This window comes from Loxodonta africana, chromosome 5 (assembly GCF_030014295.1).
Source record: "Loxodonta africana isolate mLoxAfr1 chromosome 5, mLoxAfr1.hap2, whole genome shotgun sequence".
NCBI classification, from domain to species: domain Eukaryota; kingdom Metazoa; phylum Chordata; class Mammalia; order Proboscidea; family Elephantidae; genus Loxodonta; species Loxodonta africana.
The window spans coordinates 27,045,005-27,063,641 of NC_087346.1; positions in this window are offsets into that span (position 1 = coordinate 27,045,005).

Below are 18,637 nucleotides of genomic sequence, written 5' to 3' on the forward strand. Positions count from 1 at the left end.
TATTCGTGTACTATATTTGGGAATGATTGTGTGAAATTTCTTCTAAAGTATCTTATCAACAATTGCAAATAAAAGTGGTCAAAACAAATGTGGCTGGGCAATGCACCTGTGAATTTTTGAGCCAGAAAAGAAAATACACAAAAGTTCCTCTAATTTCAATATAAGAGGAGACAGAAATAACAGGAGGGAAAGAAAAACTAAGACTTAACTGATTTATCAATTGCAACTCACAGAGCAGATTCTGGCCGTGGGGAAATAGTAAATGTCAGTTTTTCCCTTTGGATACTCAAGAACAATATCTTCTTGAGAAAGGCAATTTATTAATTTTGAGGAAAGATCTAGGGACTGATAAACTCTTAAAAGATCCCAATTGTCTACTCTAGAATGAATAAAAGGCGATTAGACTTTCTGATGTTGGCCTTTAGCGAGCATAGCTGTGAGTCAGACTCATGTAACCATTAATCAGTCTGCAGTTAGTGTTGTAATTAAGATTAAACATTTCAAAAAGCAAAGTACAGGTTCTTAGGATGAACATCTTATTTTACTCTAAAAAGAAAGCTACTCATAGTCTATCTATATCAGAAAATTAGTTCTCCTTGATGGTGGGGATTAATTACTACGATATATTGAATGAAATATATGTGCACACACTTAAGTTTTATTTGACAAAAGCAACCCATAAGTATACAGGGAAAGGAGCATATATGAGTACAAAAAAACACCATTTAAAAAGCATTTGACAATGACTTTCATGCTTTTCTACAAAGCTTTCCCGCCAACCAAACAAGGCAGTACTCTGAAGAGCTGTTATAGATGGGGACCGTATTTTCCATTTTTATTAAATGTTTTTCTTGTCCACAGCATAGCATAGCAGCGCTCGCCAAGCTTTTATTCAGCATGAATACTGGCCATATCACAGATTGATTCACAGTACTTTGAGTTTAAGTCTGCTTCCTGCCTTCTAAAAGGCTCCCTGGGCAGTGTTTTGTTCTTTTTGGCTTCCATTCATGGAGTAGGATGGGGACTTACACTAGCCTTGGTTTTCAGCATTGAGCTGGCTCTTTCCCTTGACTCTGCTGGGCCCCTGTTATCCACAGGCATTGGTTCCAGGCTGTCTCTGCCTGTTCCTAAATTCAGGGCAGTCATACCCATGGTCTCAGCTCTTCTCGCCACTTCGTGTTTCTGCTGTTTCCAATCCAAGGAGGTGCTCATCTGTCTTGTATACAGCTGTATCTTCTTTGCTCCACTTGTTGGTCACCAAAGGCAACAAATCAACAAATGAGGATACTCCATGCATTTCCTAGCAATCATTCAAAGCTCTCTTCCCTTACTCTCAATCTGCCACTCTTCCAGTTATATATTCCACTGATGTTCAGTTCATGGGGTCTCCCACTTGAAAGTCTGTCCTTGCTTTCTTGACTAAATATTTGTAGTGATGATAAATAAAATATAAAAATAAAAAGTTACAAATATATCTCTCACATGTTGACAACACCATTGTTTCACTTCTACCAAGTCATCCCGTGATTCACGGTGACCCCATTTAAAACATAATAAAATGCTACCTGGTCCTGTGTCATCCCCCAGGACCAGATGCAGATCAGACTGCTATGATCCACAGGGTTTTCGTTGGCTGATTTTCGGAAGTAGATCACCAGGCCTTTCTTCCTAATCTGTTTTAGTCTGGAAGCTCTGCTGAAATCTGTTCAGCATCATAGCAACACAGAAGCCTCCACTGACAAAGACGTGGTGGCTGAGATGCATTGGCCAGGAACTGAACCCAGGTCTCCGGCATTGAAGGCGGGAATTCTACCACTAAATTTACTTCCCTGAAAGACTTTAGCTCACATTGACCCTTCTTGTGCTCCTCTCTCTAGACTTCCTTGGTAGAATATCTATCCTAATTCTGTTGCTATGCCCTGGTACATGGGCTGATGCCATGATGTCACCTGTCCCTAGGGTTGACAGATTAAATAGAGGATGCCCAGTTAAATTTAAATTTCAGATAACTAATGAATAAATAGTATATTTATATCCTAGATATTGCATGAGACAAGCTCATCCTAAAAAATTATTTGTTGTTTACCTGAAGTTCAAAGTTAACTTGACTTCCTGTCCAGTTAAATTTTATTTGCTAAATCTAGCAACTCTACAGACAGTTACCGTGATGGTGATTCAAGAGTTTCAGATAGAGGGGCGAGACCAAGATGGCCAACTAGGCAGAAGCTTCCACTGATCTCTCTTGCAACAAAGACTCAAAAAAACAAGTGAATCGATTACATACATGACAACCAATGAACCATGACCATCAAACTCAGAACTACAGAGTTGACCTGAGTGACAGGGTAGTGAAAAGCTGGCGCTGAAGCAGTGACCACTTCCAGAGCCAGTGTGCCACGCCTCGGCCCTGAGCCCTTGCAGTTCCTTGGTGCCAGGGTGGTGGGGCTGATCGCGGCTTCCTGAGACAAGGCAAGCTCAGGGTGCAGCCCTAACCCCCTGGAGCAATCGTGATGGGGACCCAGCCAGCACACACAGGCTGCACACTGACACAGCTGACAGGGGAACGAGAAACCACGGGGAAGCAGTGACTGGTTTCGGAGCCTGGAGTGCAGCGTCTCATCCAGGAGACTTCGGTGCTGGGCTTGGGACTAAATGTGGTGGGGCTGATAGTGGCCTTCCAAGACTGGGAAAGCTTGGGACGCAGCCCTAACCCCCAGGGGTAAACACCACGGGGACACAGTCAGCACACACAGGCTACAAACCAACCTGAGTGACAGGGGACCAAGAGTCCGCACACAAGCAGACACCAAGCCCTGATCCCTTGGTGCTGGGCCTTGGAGAGAGTGCCATGAGAATGACAGTGGCTTCCTGAGACAAGGCAAGCATGGGACACAGCCCTAACCCTCTGGGGCAATCTCGATTGGGACCCAGCCAGGGCAGACAGGCTACATACCCTTCTGGAATCTCAGATAAAATAGTTCTCACCAAACAAGACAAGTAACTCTGTCTATTTTGCCATGTTATTCTCTCCTATCTATCTGACCCCTCCTCTCCCTGCCCCAGCCAGCTTCATTAACATTGGAATTCCCTGGGCCAGGGAGTGAAGTGCTCTGCTGTTTTTGTTTTTTTTTTCCTAACCCATTCTCCTGGCCTGAGAAAACCAGCAATTAACAATTGGGAAAAATCATTTCCTGACTTTCCTAAACAGGAATAACAATACAGAACCAGCTCCATCCAAGCATAAGAGATCCACAGTCTTTGCCTTTCACCCCTACAGGGAACCAGGTGGCTATTATAATGCAAAGGCAATTCTGATAGAGATGTGACTGTAATACTTTTAGCTGAGCAGTGGAAAGGCAAATTTTAGAGGTCTGATACCTCTCTACCTATTAAACAGAGCCCTCACTGATCTACAGCAGGGAACTGAGGGCTGAGGCTACATCCACATCACCTAGCCACCAGCTAAAGGGGACTGAGGATAGTGATGCCTACCAATCTTTACAGGTACAAGCACTGGGTGCCTAAGGTACAGCTGCAGAGCCCACCCACCAGGGAGCTCTGGAGAATAGAGACACTCCTACCTCACTGGCACTTGGGGGAAGGCTGTCAGCATCCTGTTCTCCTCGGAGTGTGACCCCCTGCCACTACTAGAAACCGGTGTGTACAACCATCACCACTACTCCTCTGAGATAATAGATAAAAGCCTACACTACACACTAGGTGACCCACTATCAGGACACCTGAGCTGATTCTATTAAAAAATAGTGAATGGACTCTTAGGCTTATATACCTGGTAACAGATCAAACCAGCTTCTAACAGCACATAAGTGATTCAAAGGCTACAACAATCAAGTCAGCACACTCTACTAGCCCATCTGGGTGTATTGAAACAAAACAAGAAGATTAAGACTGAGTGAGCACATAAAAGTAAATCATTACGATATCTTATAGATGGTTCAGATGCAGCAGTCGATATCATATCACATAAAGAAGCAGGCCATGATTGCTTCTACAAGCCTCCAAAGCAAAGAATCAAAATCTTTCCCAGAGAAAGAAACATTTCTGGAATTGCCAGATGTGGATATAAAAAACTAATATATGGAATGTTTCAAGACATCAGGGATAACCTCAGAAAAGAAATAAGACAATCTATAGAAAAAGCCGAGGAACACACTGATAAAGCAGTTGAAGAAATTAAAAAGATTACTCAAGAACATAGTGAAAAATTTAATAAACTGCAAGAACCCATAGAGAGACAGCATTCAGAAATTCAAAAGATTAACAATAAAATTACAGAATTAACTCAATCCGGAGTCTGAGGAGCAGAATTGAGGAATTGGAATGCAGAGTTGGGGAGATGGAGGACAAGGCCATTGGCACAAATATTTAGCTGGAAAAAAAATCAGATAAAAGAATTAAAAAAAATGAAGAAACTCTAAGAATCATGTGGGACTCTATGAAGAAGAATAACTTGAGTGTGATTGGAGTTCCAGAACAGGGAGGGATAACAGGAAATACAGAGAGAATAGTTGAAGACCTGTTGGCAGAAAACTTCCCTGGCATTGTGAGAGATGAAAGGATATCTATCCAAGATGCTCATCGAATCCCATACAAGATAGATCCCAAAAGAAAATCACCAAGACATATTATCATCAAACTTGCCAAAACCAAAGATAAAGAGAAAATTTTTAAAGCAGCCAGGGATAAATGAAAAGTCACATACGAACGAAAATCAATAAGTTCAGACTACTCAGCAGAAACCATGCAGGCAAGAAGGCAATGGGATGACATATATAGAGCACTGAAGGAGAAAAACTGCCAGCCAAGGATCATATATCCAGCAAAACTCTCTCTGAAATATGAAGGTGAAATTAAGATATTTACGATAAACACAAGCTTAGAGAATTTGCAAAAAACAAACCAAAGCTATAAGAATTACTAAAGGAAATTCTTTGGTCAGAAAACCAATAATATCAGATACCGGCACAACACAGGGTCACAGAACAGAACATCCTGATATCAACTCAAATAGGGAAATCACAAAAACAAAATAAGATTAATTAAAAAAAAAAATGCTCAGAACACTGAATCATTGATGTCATTATGTAAAAGGTTACAATAATCAAAAAAGAGGGACTAAATACAGGAGGCATAGATCTTCCATATGGAAGGGAAACCGAGGTGATATAGGGTGATACAAGTTAGGTTTTTACTTAGAAAAATAGGGGTAAATATTAAGGCAGCCACAAAGAGGTCTAACAATTCCATACTTCAAAATAAAAACCAAGATGACCATAATGCCTCAGCAAAAATAAATTCAACTACTATGAAAATGAGGAACACACAATTTACAAAGAAAAACTACTCAACACAAAAAAGTAAGTGGAAAAATGAAATTGTCAACAACACACAAAAGAAGGCATCAAAATGACAGCACTAAATTCATACTTATCTATAATTACACTGAATGTAAATGGACAAAATGCACCAATAATGAGACAGAGAGTTGAAGATTGGATAAAAAAACATGATCCGTCTATATCCTGCCTGCAAGAGACACACCTTAGACTTAGAGACACAAACAAACTAAAACTCAAAGGATGGAAGAAAATATATCAAGCAAACAACAATCAAAAAAGAGCAGGAGTGGCTTTAAAGTTAAATCTACCACAAGGGATAAAGAAGGACACTATGTAATGATTAAAGGGACAATTTACCAGGAAGATATAACCATGTTAAATATTTATGCACCCAATGACAGGGCTGCAAGATACATAAAACAAACTCTAAAAGCATTAAAAAGTGAGATAGACACCTCCACAATTATAGTAGGAGACTTCAACACACCACTTTCGGTGAAGGACAAGACATCCAGTAAGAAGCTCAATAAAGACACAGAAGATCTAAATGCTACAATCAACCAACTTGTCCTCATAGACTTATACAGAACACTCTACCCAACAGTGCACAGGGAACATTCTCTAGAATAGATCACACATTAGGTCATAAAGCAAACCTTTGCAGAATCCAAAACATTGAAATATTACAAAGCATCTTCTCAGACCATAAGGCCATAAAAGTAGAAATCAAAACAGAAAAACCAGGGAAAAGAAATCAAATACTCGGAAACTGAACAATACCCTGCTCAAAAAAGACTGGGTTATAGAAGACATTAAGGAGGGAATGAAGAAATTCATAGAATGCAATGAGACTGAAAACACTTCCTATGAGAACCTTTGGGACACAGCGAAAGTAGTGCTCAGAGGCCAATTTGTATCAATAAATGCACACATAAAAAAAGAAGAAAGAGGCAAAATCAAAGAACTGTCCCTACAACTTGAACAAATAGAAAGAGAGCAACAAAAGAAACTGTCAGGCACCAGAAGAAAACAAATAATAAAAATTAGAGCAGAATTAAATGAATTAGAGAACAGAAAAACAATTGGAAGAATTAACAAGGCCAAAAGCTGGTTCTTTGAAAAAATTAACAAAATTGATAAATCATTGGCCTGACTGACTAAAGAAATACAGGAAAGGAAAAAAAAAACCCAAATAAGAAACAAGATGGGCCACATTTCAACAGACCCAAATGAAATTAGAAGAATTATATCAGATTACCACGAAAAATTGTACTCTAACAAATTTGAAAACCTAGAAGAAATGGATGAATTCCTAGAAACACACTTCCTACCTAAACTGACACAAACAGAAGTAAAACAACTGAATAGACCCATAACAAATAAAGAGGTTGAAAAGGTAATGAAAAAACTCCCAACAAAAAAAAAGCCCTGGTCCGGACGGCTTCACACTGCAGAGTTCTACCAAACTTTCAGAGAAGAGTTAACACCACTACTACTAAAGGTATTTCAAAGAATAGAAAAGGATGGAATGCTCCCCGACTCATCTATGATGCCAGCATATCCCTGATACTAAAACCGCTAATCCAGCTAAAGACGCGAGAAAAAAAAGAAAATTACAGATCTATATCTCTCATCAACATAGATGCAAAAATCCTCAACAAAATTCTAGAATTCAACAACATATCAAAAAAATACTCCACCATGACCAGGTGAGATTTATACCAGGTATGCAAGGATGGTTCAATATTAGAAAAACAATTAATGTAATCCACTATATAAATAAAACAAAAGACAAGAATCTCATGATTTTATCAATTGATGCAGAAAACACATTTGACAAAATTCAACACCCATTCATGATAAAAACTCAGCAAAATAGGAATAGAAGGAAAATTCCTCAACATAATGAAGGGCATTTATACAAATCCAACAGCCAACATCATCCTAAATGGAGAGATGCTGAAAGCATTCCCCTTGAGAACAGGAACCAGACAAGGATACCCCTTATCACCACTCTTATTCAACATTGTGCTGGCAGTCCTAGCCAGAGCAATTAGGTATCCAGATGGTAAGAAAGAAGTAAAAGTATCTCTGTTTGCAGATGACATGATCTTTTACACAGAAAACCCTAAAGAATCCTCAAAAAAACTACTGAAAGTAGTAGAAGAGTTCAGCAGAGTATCAGGTTACAAGATAAACACACAAAAATCAGTTGGATTCCTCTACACAAACAAAAAGAACATCGAAGAAGAAATCACCAAATCAATGCCATTTACAGTAGCCCCCAAGAAGATAAAATACTTAGGAATAAATCTAACCAGACATAAAAACCTATACAAAGAAAACTACAAGGCACTACTGCAAGAAACCAAAAGGGACCTACATAAGTGGAAAAACATACCTTGCTCATGGATAGGAAGACTTAACATTGTAAAAATGTCTGTTGTACCAAAAGCCATCTATATATACAATGCAATTCTGATCCAAATTCCAATGACATTTTTTAATGAAATGGAGAAACAAATCACCAACTTCCTATGGAAGGGAAAGAAGCCCGGATAAGTAAAGCCTTACTGAAAAACAAGAAGAAAGTGGGAGGCCTCACTCTACCTGATTTTAGTAAATCTATTTAGTGGACCTATTATACCACCACAGTAGTCAAAACAGCGTGGTACTGGTAGAACAACAGACACATAGACCAATGGAACAGAATCAAGAATCCATATATAAATCCATCCACGTATGAGCAGCTGGTATTTGACAAAGGCCCAGTGTCAGTTAATTGGGGAAAAGATGGTCTTTTTAACAAATGGTACTGGCATAACAGGATAACCATCTGCAAAAAAATGAAACAAGAGCCATACCTCACACCATGCACAAAAACTAACTCAAAATGGATCAAAGACCTAAAAATAAAGTCTAAAACGATAAAGATCATGGAAGAAAAAATAGGGACGTTAGGAGCCCTAATACATAGCATAAACTGTATACAAAACATTACTAAAAATGCAGAAGAAAAACCAGATAACTGGGAGCTCCTAAAAATCAAACACCTATGCTCATCTAAAGACTTCACCAAAAGCGTACCTACAGACTGGGAAAAAGTTTTCAGCTATGACATCTCCGACCAGTGCCTGATCTCTACATGATTCTGCTAAAACTCAACCACAAAAAGACAAACAACCCAATTAAAAAATGGACAAAGGATATGAACAGGTGCTTCACTAAAGAAGATATTCAGGTGGCTAACAGATACATGAGGAAATGCTCTCGATCATTAACCATTAGAGAAATGCAAATCAAAACTACAATGAGATTCCATCTCACTCCAACGAGGCTGGCATTAATCCAAAAAACACAAAATAATAAATGTTGGAGAGGCTGTGGGGAGACTGGAACACTTATACACTGCTGGTGAGAATGTCAAATAGTAAAACCACTTTGGAAATCGATTTGGCACTTCCTTAAAAAGCTAGAAATAGAACTACCATATAATCTAGCAATCCCACTCCTTGGAATATATCCTAGAGAGATAAGAGCCATTACAGTAACAGATATATTCACACCCATATTCATTGCAGCACTGTTTACAGTAGCAAAAAGATGGAGGGAACCAAGGTGCCCATCAATGGATGAATGGATAAATAAAATATGGTATATTCACACAATGGAATACTACACATTGAAAAAGAACACTGAGGAATCTGTCAAACATTTCATAACATGGAGGAATCTGGAAGGCATTATGCTGAGTGAAATTAGTCAGTTGTAAAAGGACAAATATTGTATAAGACCACTATTATAAAAACTTGAGAAACAGCTTAAACTGATAACACATTCTTTTGTGGTTATGAGAGGGGGGAGGGTGAAAAGGTGGGAGAGGGGAATTTACTAATTAGACAGTAGATAAGAACTACTTTAGGTGAAGGGAAAGACAACATTCAATACAGGGAAGGTCAGCACAACTGGACTAAACCAAAAGCAAAGACGTTTCCTGAATAAACTGAATGCTTTGAAGCCCAGCATAGCAGCGACAGGGGTTTGGGGACCATGGTTTCAGGAGACTTCTAAGTCAATGGGCATAATAAAATCTATTAAAAAAACATTCTGCATCCCACTTTGAAGAGTGGTATCTGGGGTCCTAAACGCTAGCAAGAGACCATCGAAGATCCATCAATGAGTCTCAGCCCACCTGGATCAAAGCAGAATGAAGAACACCAAGGACACAAGGTAATCACAAGCCCAAGAGACAGAAAGGGCCACATGATCCAGAGTCTACATCATCCTGAGACCAGAAGAACTGGATGGTGCCTGGCCACAACCAATTATTGCCCTGACAGGGAACTCAATAGAGAACCCCTGAGGGAGCAGGAGAACAGTGGATGCAGACCCCAAATTCTCATAAAAAGAACAGACTTAATGGTCTGACTGAGACTAGAAGGACCCTGGTGGTCATGGCCCCCAGGCCTTCTGTTGGCCCAGTACAGGAACCATTCCCGAAGCCAACTCATCAGACATGGATTGGACTAGACAATGGTTTGGAGAGGGATGCTGGTGAGGAGTGAGCTTCTTGGATCAGGTGGACACTTGAGACTATGTTGGCATCTCCTGCCTGGAGGGGAGATGAGAAGGTAGAGGGGGTTTGAAACTGGCAAAATGGACACGAAAAGAGAGATTGGAGGGAGAGAGCAGGCTGTCTCATTAGGGCTGCTGACCAAAAGGTGTGCAGTTCAAATCCATTAGCCGCTAGTATCAGACAGTTCTACTCTGTCCTGTAGAATCACCGTGAGCTGGAATAGACTCCAAAGCAAGAGTTTTTTTGTTTGTTTGTTTGTTTGTTTCTTACTTTGGGCAGAATAGAGAACAGAACATTGCTTTAATGGAGATCCCTCCGTGTGCACGGATATGCCAAGAATGGGGAAGAAGCATCCCTCTCCAAACAAATAATGGGGATCCACATCGGACCACCATCACACTATTTTCATTAAAAAAAATTTAAAGACAAACATACTTTTGCCCATTGTAGGAGCCCTGGTGGCACAGTGGTTAAGCACTGGCTGCTAACCGAGAGGAAGTCCACAGCAGTTCGAACTCACTAGCACTAGAAACATGCGGCAGTCTGCTTCCATAATGACTTAAGGCCTTGAAAACTCTATGGGACAGTTCTACTCTGTCCTGTTAGTTGTCGGAATGGACTCCACTGCAGTGGGTTTTTGGGTTTAAGAACTAAAACTAAAACATAAACTTTCTTTGCATTGAGCTAGGATTACACGAATTTGTGTAAAACATGTTTCTCTTCTTCTTTATATTGGTTTGAAATTCATGACTATTGCTTGTTTCTAACATCTTAGGATTTTCTGGGCTATAGTTAATAGACCAGAGCTATCTGCCAGGTAGTCTCAGCTCCTAAATTGCATATTTGAGGTATTACATGATGTACAACTTGAATAACAGCAAAATAAAGTGACTTGTAGTGGTGAAAAACAGGTGTCTCTGTGCTTGTTTAACTCTAGTCCATTTAACATCATAATTGTTATAAAATGTTGGAGTTTTTGAGGGTGTGTGACTTTATAGTATTGTGAACTCAATAGTATAAACCAGTACTGGATTAACAACAACAAAAGAAAAGGTTGCCGTTGAGTGTATTCCATCCCCTAGGGACCCTATAGGACAGAGTGGAACTACCCCATATGGTTTCCAAGTAGCAGCTAATGGATTCCAACTGCCAATCTTTTAGTTCGCGGCTGAATTTTTAACCACTGCACCACCTGGCCTGGGGATCAGTATTGGATTATTACCTAATAAATGTAATTAACTTAATAACGTATATTTTAAATATGAGCCCCATGCAAGAAAATGGCACAAGACATTTTCTGATTAAAAAAAGAAGCTCAAAAGTGCTCTTGCAATACCTCCTGTATTAAGAAAAACTTCCTCAATTTATATTTCACTTTAAACACCCAGTAGGTGTCAGGGACAGTTGTAAATGCTGAAACTGGTAGGTACAGAGGTGATCAACCTTTCTGATAGTCTGCCCACAATAATCCTTTTCAATCCAACCAAATTTACTTCGACCATTCATAACCCAGGCTCTTCATTCCACACTGGTCAGTCTCCCACAAAACATTCCAGTCATTCGTGCTCGGAGAACTTTTGCCCGTGTGTTTGCCGCTCCTGAACGTTTCCCTTCTTTTTCTTTTCCGCTGTCCAGATCTGACCCAACAAGTGTCATCTCCCCAGTGAAGTCTGTCTTGATTGGTTCAGCCACAGTGGCTACTCCTTTTTTTTTTTTTAATTTCTGTAGCCTTGTAATCTTTTTCACACAATTTTTGTCAAATGTAGTCTGCACTCTAAGGCACTTTTTTTTTTTCACATTTTAACATTTCAGAAATTGGACTACATATTTATATACACACACACACACACATGCGTATAAGTGTTGTTACTAGGTGCAATCGAGTCGATTTTCGACTCATAGTGACCCTATGTGGCAGAGTAGAACTATCTCACAGGATTTTCTAAGCTGTTAAAAAAAAAAAAAAAAAAAAAATTTTTTTTTTTTAATCTTTATGGAAGCAAATCACCAGGTCTTTCTCCCATGGAGTCTCTGGGTGGGTTCGAACCACGAACCTTTCAATTAGCAGCAAGTGCTTAACCATTAACTGTTGCAAAACCAGGATTCCTCATACGTATACATACACGTATGTACATATATTTATTTTCTTTCAGTGATTCCCCCCCGCCCCATTGTTTTTAAATGGACAACACACCTAAAGTCCATGGGCTCTAGGAATTCAAGAAATAAGGAACCTTGACATTTCAATGGTTTTCAGATGGTCCTCCATGGCATCTCTGGGAGCCACAGGGAGCCAGGTTGGAGTAGTAGGAAACCTGTTGACATCGAGCCAGTATCAACTCATAGCAACCCTACAGGACAGAATAGAGCTGCCCCATGGGGTTTCCAAGGTTGTAACCTTTAAGGAAGCAGACTGCCACAGCTTTCTCCCACAGAGAGGCTGGCTGGTTCAAACTACCAACCTTTCGGTTAGCAGCCAAGCACTTAACCACTACACCACCAAGGCTCCTTGAAGCAGTGGAAAAAGGAAGTAAACCAGTAAGTCCTTGCCCTGGTCACACCTACAAACTTGAACAAGCAGACCAACATGTTTTGGTAATTTTTGTTGTATTATTTTATGTATAGACCTCAACAAAAGGTTTTGTGAATCTTTGAAAATAGTAATACTTAATATGTTCCATCTTTGTCTCTCTCATTTGATCACAGGTTCTTCACCCACTGGACCTGGCACAATTCAGGCTAGATAATTTTGTCACCTTGCTCCTAATTGGTTTATGTGCAAACTTGCAGACAACACCCCCAGCAATCATTTCTCTCAATCTTTTCAGACAACTCTGCCAGCCTCCTAAATGTCAGTTCCTTTCTGGGTTCTCATTTTCTCAAAAAATGATGTCAGGGGCCTCCCAGAGTGAATATGAAGTACAGCTCCATTATGTCTTTACAGAGAGCAAGCTTTAGGTTTCTTTCCAACACACACAGATGGATTTTAAGGAGATTTGTAAATGGCTATAATTTAAGATCACAAGGTATTATCCTTGAGATAAGATTAGTATTTTCCAGGAAAAAAAAAAAAAAAAAACAACTTTTATTTAGAAACTGGGCTTGTTGAAGATAGAATTTTGCTGCTGCAGAATTTCAAGTTAGACGTTTAGTTAGAACGCAAGAAGTAAAATTTTAAAAACCTACAAGTAGGTAAGATTTAAATAGCTTATTCACTGAGTGAATTTACACTTTACCTCAACTTTTGTCCTCGTTCCCCTCTTTATTCCGTTGTATGGCCAAGATAGGGGAAGAAAAGCGCCTCTTTTTCCGATGATCGTAATGCACCATATTACCTGTCAGGCTCCACTTTCTGATATCTTTTCCTCAGGCAGCTCTCGTTTTCACCTTAGTCCAAAAATTAAATGCAGCATGATCTCGCCTATTATGGATCTCCAATTTGTTACAAACCTGAAATCCCTGCACTGATCTGGACTTCAGAGAACTTTCTAGATATGACAGATCCATCCAGACCTTTGACCTGACCTAGGGTAGCTTTCTGTGTCACAGGCTTTCCTGCTGGGTAGGTTTGGGAGAGTGGCAATTAGAGAGAGAAGCAGATTATGTGAGGCAAGTTGAACCCAGAATATTAATACAGATTGTCATTGAGGTAGTATTTTTATGGATGAAGTGTCACTGTATCATTATTGCTATAAGTAAATTTTCATAAAAACTCAGAGGCAATTCATTGACCTGAAAATTCATTGACATATGAAAAGCATGATAGTGTATGGATAAGAGAATAGCTGGAATGGTCTTTCATCCTACAACTGGAATCTGAGTGGTCACCTCCACTGGTGTGTTCAGACAAGAATTGAGACATTGGATCCCATATGTCGAGCTTTTAAAGCAACATTAGCTCAGATGAATGCAACTGGTTGCATAGAGTGAGCACGAAAAAATCAGGCTAAACCTAGGAATGCTTTATGAGCCTTTGCTTGTTGCTTGAGGTTTTCTTCTAGTGCCATGGTAATAGCAAAATCTTCCTTTGCAAATCCAGACTTTCTGGCACCATTGAGGCTGGATGAAACCCCCAAACTGTTTCCATGAGAAAATCACTGAACTTTAAATCTTCAACTAAAATTATCTCCTGAAGTCTTCTTTGAAATAAAAAATAGTTTATCTTAATAAGTATGTCTGCTTTCAGCACTGCGCTCTGTTGAAGAATTACCTATGTGAGATCAAGCTGACAACAGCAACTCCAATGGATAGATGAGAAGCTTGGGGGGCAGTGAGATTAATTCAATGGTGATGGAAAAATTTGGAGAAGGATGGCGAGAATTCTTCCATACTTGAAGAATGTAGTGTCACTGAGCTGTACTAGTAGAAATTGTTGAAATGTGTATGGCTGTGTGTTTTTATACACATAAACAAACACATACAAAAGCTTCCATTGCAGAGTTCATTATTGCTTATTAAAAAGCAGCATATATGCATTTGCTCATTTGATTCTCCCAATAACACTATGGACAAAGTACTGTTGTTTTATAGATACAACAATGTGAATTCCGAATTCTGTGACTCAGTTGGTAAGGTATAAAATAATAAATACTGGGGTCAAAAGTAGATCACAGCTATTTCCACTACATCATCTAGTGTGTTAAACATTCCTAATTGCTGCTTTGAGGAATAAAAATCATTATGGTTCTAAAGCAAATTATGGGCCAATGGCACTGAACTACTTGTTTTACAGGTAGGTATTCTGACCGAGAAGAAAAACCTATTGTGGCAACGTTATGAAAACCTCTTATTATGAGTTGCCAGAGAAAAAGTAAAATTTAAATGAATCTCATGGATTTAAAATATACTTACAAAATTCTGAAATGTAACATAAAAAGACAGAGAAGGAAAAAATATTTTGCAGTTATGATAACAAAAGGAAGTAATTTTCTTTTGTGCCTGATAATTACATTGGAAACATTACTGTAACCCAAATTTAATTGGATCTTTGAAGAAGTGGGAGGAGGAAAGACATTCATGTGTAGATTCAGAGAATCAGCTTGATCTTCCCTTGTTTCACAAAGATCAAAAGGCTCATTGTTATTTGAGAAAGAAAAGCAGGATTCAATTAAGCCTGAGATGAAAGACAGGGGGAGCAGAGTAGTTGCCTTTTCAGTACTTCTTAATTGCATGTCCAATCTCCAACTCTGTACTCTTTTAATTAATTGTTGGAGATCTTGATCCCAATAATTATGCCATTTAGACATGGGAAGGATGTTAACAGTCCAGCAAGAGCGACAGAATGCAAATGACTGCAAAGGAGTGGAGTGCCTAAATGACAAAGGAATTGGAAAAGAAGAATCATTTTTTTCCTGATTTTTTTCCCCCTCAAACATTAATCTGGAATGCCTCAGACAATTTAATTTATCTTTCACAGGCCAAATAATGTCTTAGAAATCTCAGACCTTGTTTTTCTTTATATTAATCCATCCTTTGTTTCAGGTACAAAATCAAACGATTGCATATTGGTTTCCCATTGAGTTATGAGCAACACACTTACCTCCAAGGCCGTCTCCACTCAGAATCTCTGATGATGGTTGAATTTAGCAATAAGTTCCTGTTTTTAGACAGTCTGTAAAATGTTCATAATTTAGGTCAGTTTAAGATGAGTAGCTTACTATTTTTTGTTGCAAGTTTGTTTATATTTTGTCAAAAAAAATTTGTTCTGAAAAATTACCTAGTGAATTTGATCTGTGTAGAAATATAATCCGAGTAATTTCAACAAAATTATTAAAAAATTTTCACTAACACAAAAAGTTCTCAACTCTTCCGAATTAAACCCATCGAGCTTACGAAAATATCTTCTAGAGAGTAAAAAAGAAGAAAAGCATAATCATGATGAAAGTAGGTGATAAAGTTTCTACATTGTTTAATCTAATATGAACGATGAAATGTTCTCTGTGTGGCAGAGAAGTTCACATTGAAGCCCCCACGGAGGTTTCCCCTGCTCCACTGCAGTTTCCCCCTGGCAACCCGCCAAGCCGGGGCTTCTAACTGCAGCTAGGCCCCACCATGCCCTGGGCCCTAACTGCTGTTTGAATTTGGCACCCAAATTCCGCACATGTGCAAACTGACATCTTTGCGCATGCGCAAAACCTGAAGCGCACTGGCCCAGAACTTGACCCGGGACCGGAACTTAGCTGGAGAGGAAGATGTTCTCCAGCGCACAGCTGCACCAGAGGCCATTTAGAAAGTAAAAATTTCCTTCCTTTACAAATGACTCAGCACCTGGATCTGGAAATATGGACGTGGGAGGGACCTGGCTGTCAGATTTTGGGCACCAATCCTGCCCCCTGGGGACTGGAGGGCATAAAAGCTCGGAGCTCCCCTAGACCTAGAAAGAAGGGTGTGGTCTTTCAGCCAATAGGCCCCAGGTTGCTCCTAGTTTGCTCAAACAGTAAATTTCCACTTTCCCTTGCAACTGGTGGTGTGGGGTCCATCTTATTTTGATCAGCTCGTAAGACAGGAAAAGAACCCTCGTTCAGTTATAACATGTTCTGTAGAAAGTAACTTAAGAAGGCAGATCTTAGAGGAGAACAGAAATTTAAAATTTGGGCCATGTATTTACTTATGTCTTAAACTACAATTGTTACCTGTATTCAGTTGTTTGCACCTTGCTTACCTCAGTTGACAAGCATATTCTCAAGACAGTCTTCATTTTTGTCCTTAAATACCAACCATATGGGGTGCGAGTCAGGAAGGAAATTAGCATTCCTTGAATACTAGTCACTTTCTTTCATATCCCTGTGTTGTGTTCAGAGCTCTTAGCACAGTCTGAAATGAACATAATCCTCTGTTTGGTTGTTTGTGGTTGATTTTCCCTCACTAAAATAAAAGTTCCACGAGAGCAGAGATCTTCCCCACTGGGAGATTTTCTGTATTTTCAGGACCAAGGAGTGCGTGTGGCACATAGCTGGTATTCAGATTGCTAAATGAACTCCAGCGCAGAGCTAATTCTGATCACGACCTCATATAATCTTCAAAGTGCTCTTGAAATGTAAATATTATTGTCCTTCTTTTACAATGAGGAATTAAGGCTTAAAGGAGTTAACTAGCTTGCCAAAGCGTAAACAGTAAGAAAAAGAGGATTTGAACCCAGGTTGACATGTGTTCTGTTTGTGGGCCATGCTTGTGCCTCCCACAGTATGTCATGGGTTGTAAGCCAGATGATTGTAAGTAGTAACAAAGTGACATTAAGGAATACAGCCTTAAATAATAAGAAAGTTATTCCTTTTAAAAATCCTTCTTAATTAATCTTACTACATCAAGAATAAAGTCTTAGATTAGTGCCAGTATGTAGCTGATGCTTAAGGGCAGATAAGAACACAGAGCCAGTGTATCAGTACTTTTCACAACCTAATAAAGCAGGAAATTCTGGTTTTCCATTTGCAATAGTATATACTCCCCTTATAGGTAAACTTGTATATATAAATCCTGAGTTTATTAAAAAAATATATTAATTGCAGGTGGTATGCATTACAGGAAAAAATTATGAAGATGGCATGTTTGGCAGAAATTGTGGAGGTGTTACGCAATGTTTAAGTTCAGAAATCCTGCTCTAAGCAATTTACAAGGTTCTGAAATGGAAAGAAATAAAAGCAGACATTGGCTATGATAGAGAAACTCAGATACGTAAAATAATAATTCTAAAACAACATTATAAGTGCTGTATTTGAGGTACAGAAATGGAAGGTTATTAACAATTGGCATAACTGGGGAAAATACTACCTTGATATACAAATGGTGGGAATACAACATGTTTGAGTTAAATCTCTGCCCATTGGTGCTTAAAACATACTGAGGGTGGTATATAAATCATTAGAATAGAAATTAGGAAACAAAAAGATGTCCTAAAGGAGGAAAAACACACACACACGATATGGGAATTAATAACTCTACAAAGTATTAATTACCTTTTGTTATCATTGGCTTTAAGGATTCCTGGTGGTGCAACGGTTGAGCACTCAGCTGCTAACCCAAAGGTTAACAGTTTAAACCCACCCAGCAGTCTGCAGGAGAGAGACCCGGTGATCTGCTTCCACAGTTACTATAGCCAAGAAAAGCCTATGAAGCAGTTCTACTCTGTCATATGGGGTCACTATGAGTTGGAATCAACTTGATGACACCCAACAACATCATTAACTTAGTTCATTATAATTAATAACGTTATCATGCACACTCAGCACAATAATAAATTACCTTGCTAATTCTAGTACACCCGTTACCATCAAGTGGATTTTGACTCATTAGAGAGTGGAACTGCTCCATAGGATTTTCTCAGCTGTAATCTGTATGAGGAAACCCCGGCGGTGTAGTGGTTAAGAGCTACAGCTGCTAACCAAAAGGCCGGCAGTTCGAATCCACCAGGTGCTCCTTGGAAACTCTATGGGACAGTTCTACTCTGTCCTATAGGGTGGCTATGAGTAGGAATTGACTCGACAGCAGTGGGTTTTTTTAAAAAAAATCTTTATGTAAGCAGATCATGAGGACTTTCTTCCATAGTGATGCTGGGTGGGTTCAAACCACAAACCTTAGGTAAGTAATCTAGCACAAACCATTTGGGCCACCCAGGGACCTTAGTTCTAATGTCTAGATATAGAAATGAAAACATATAGCTGTAACCCTGTTTGGGATATGTATGCAAATAGAGAAATAGTTATAC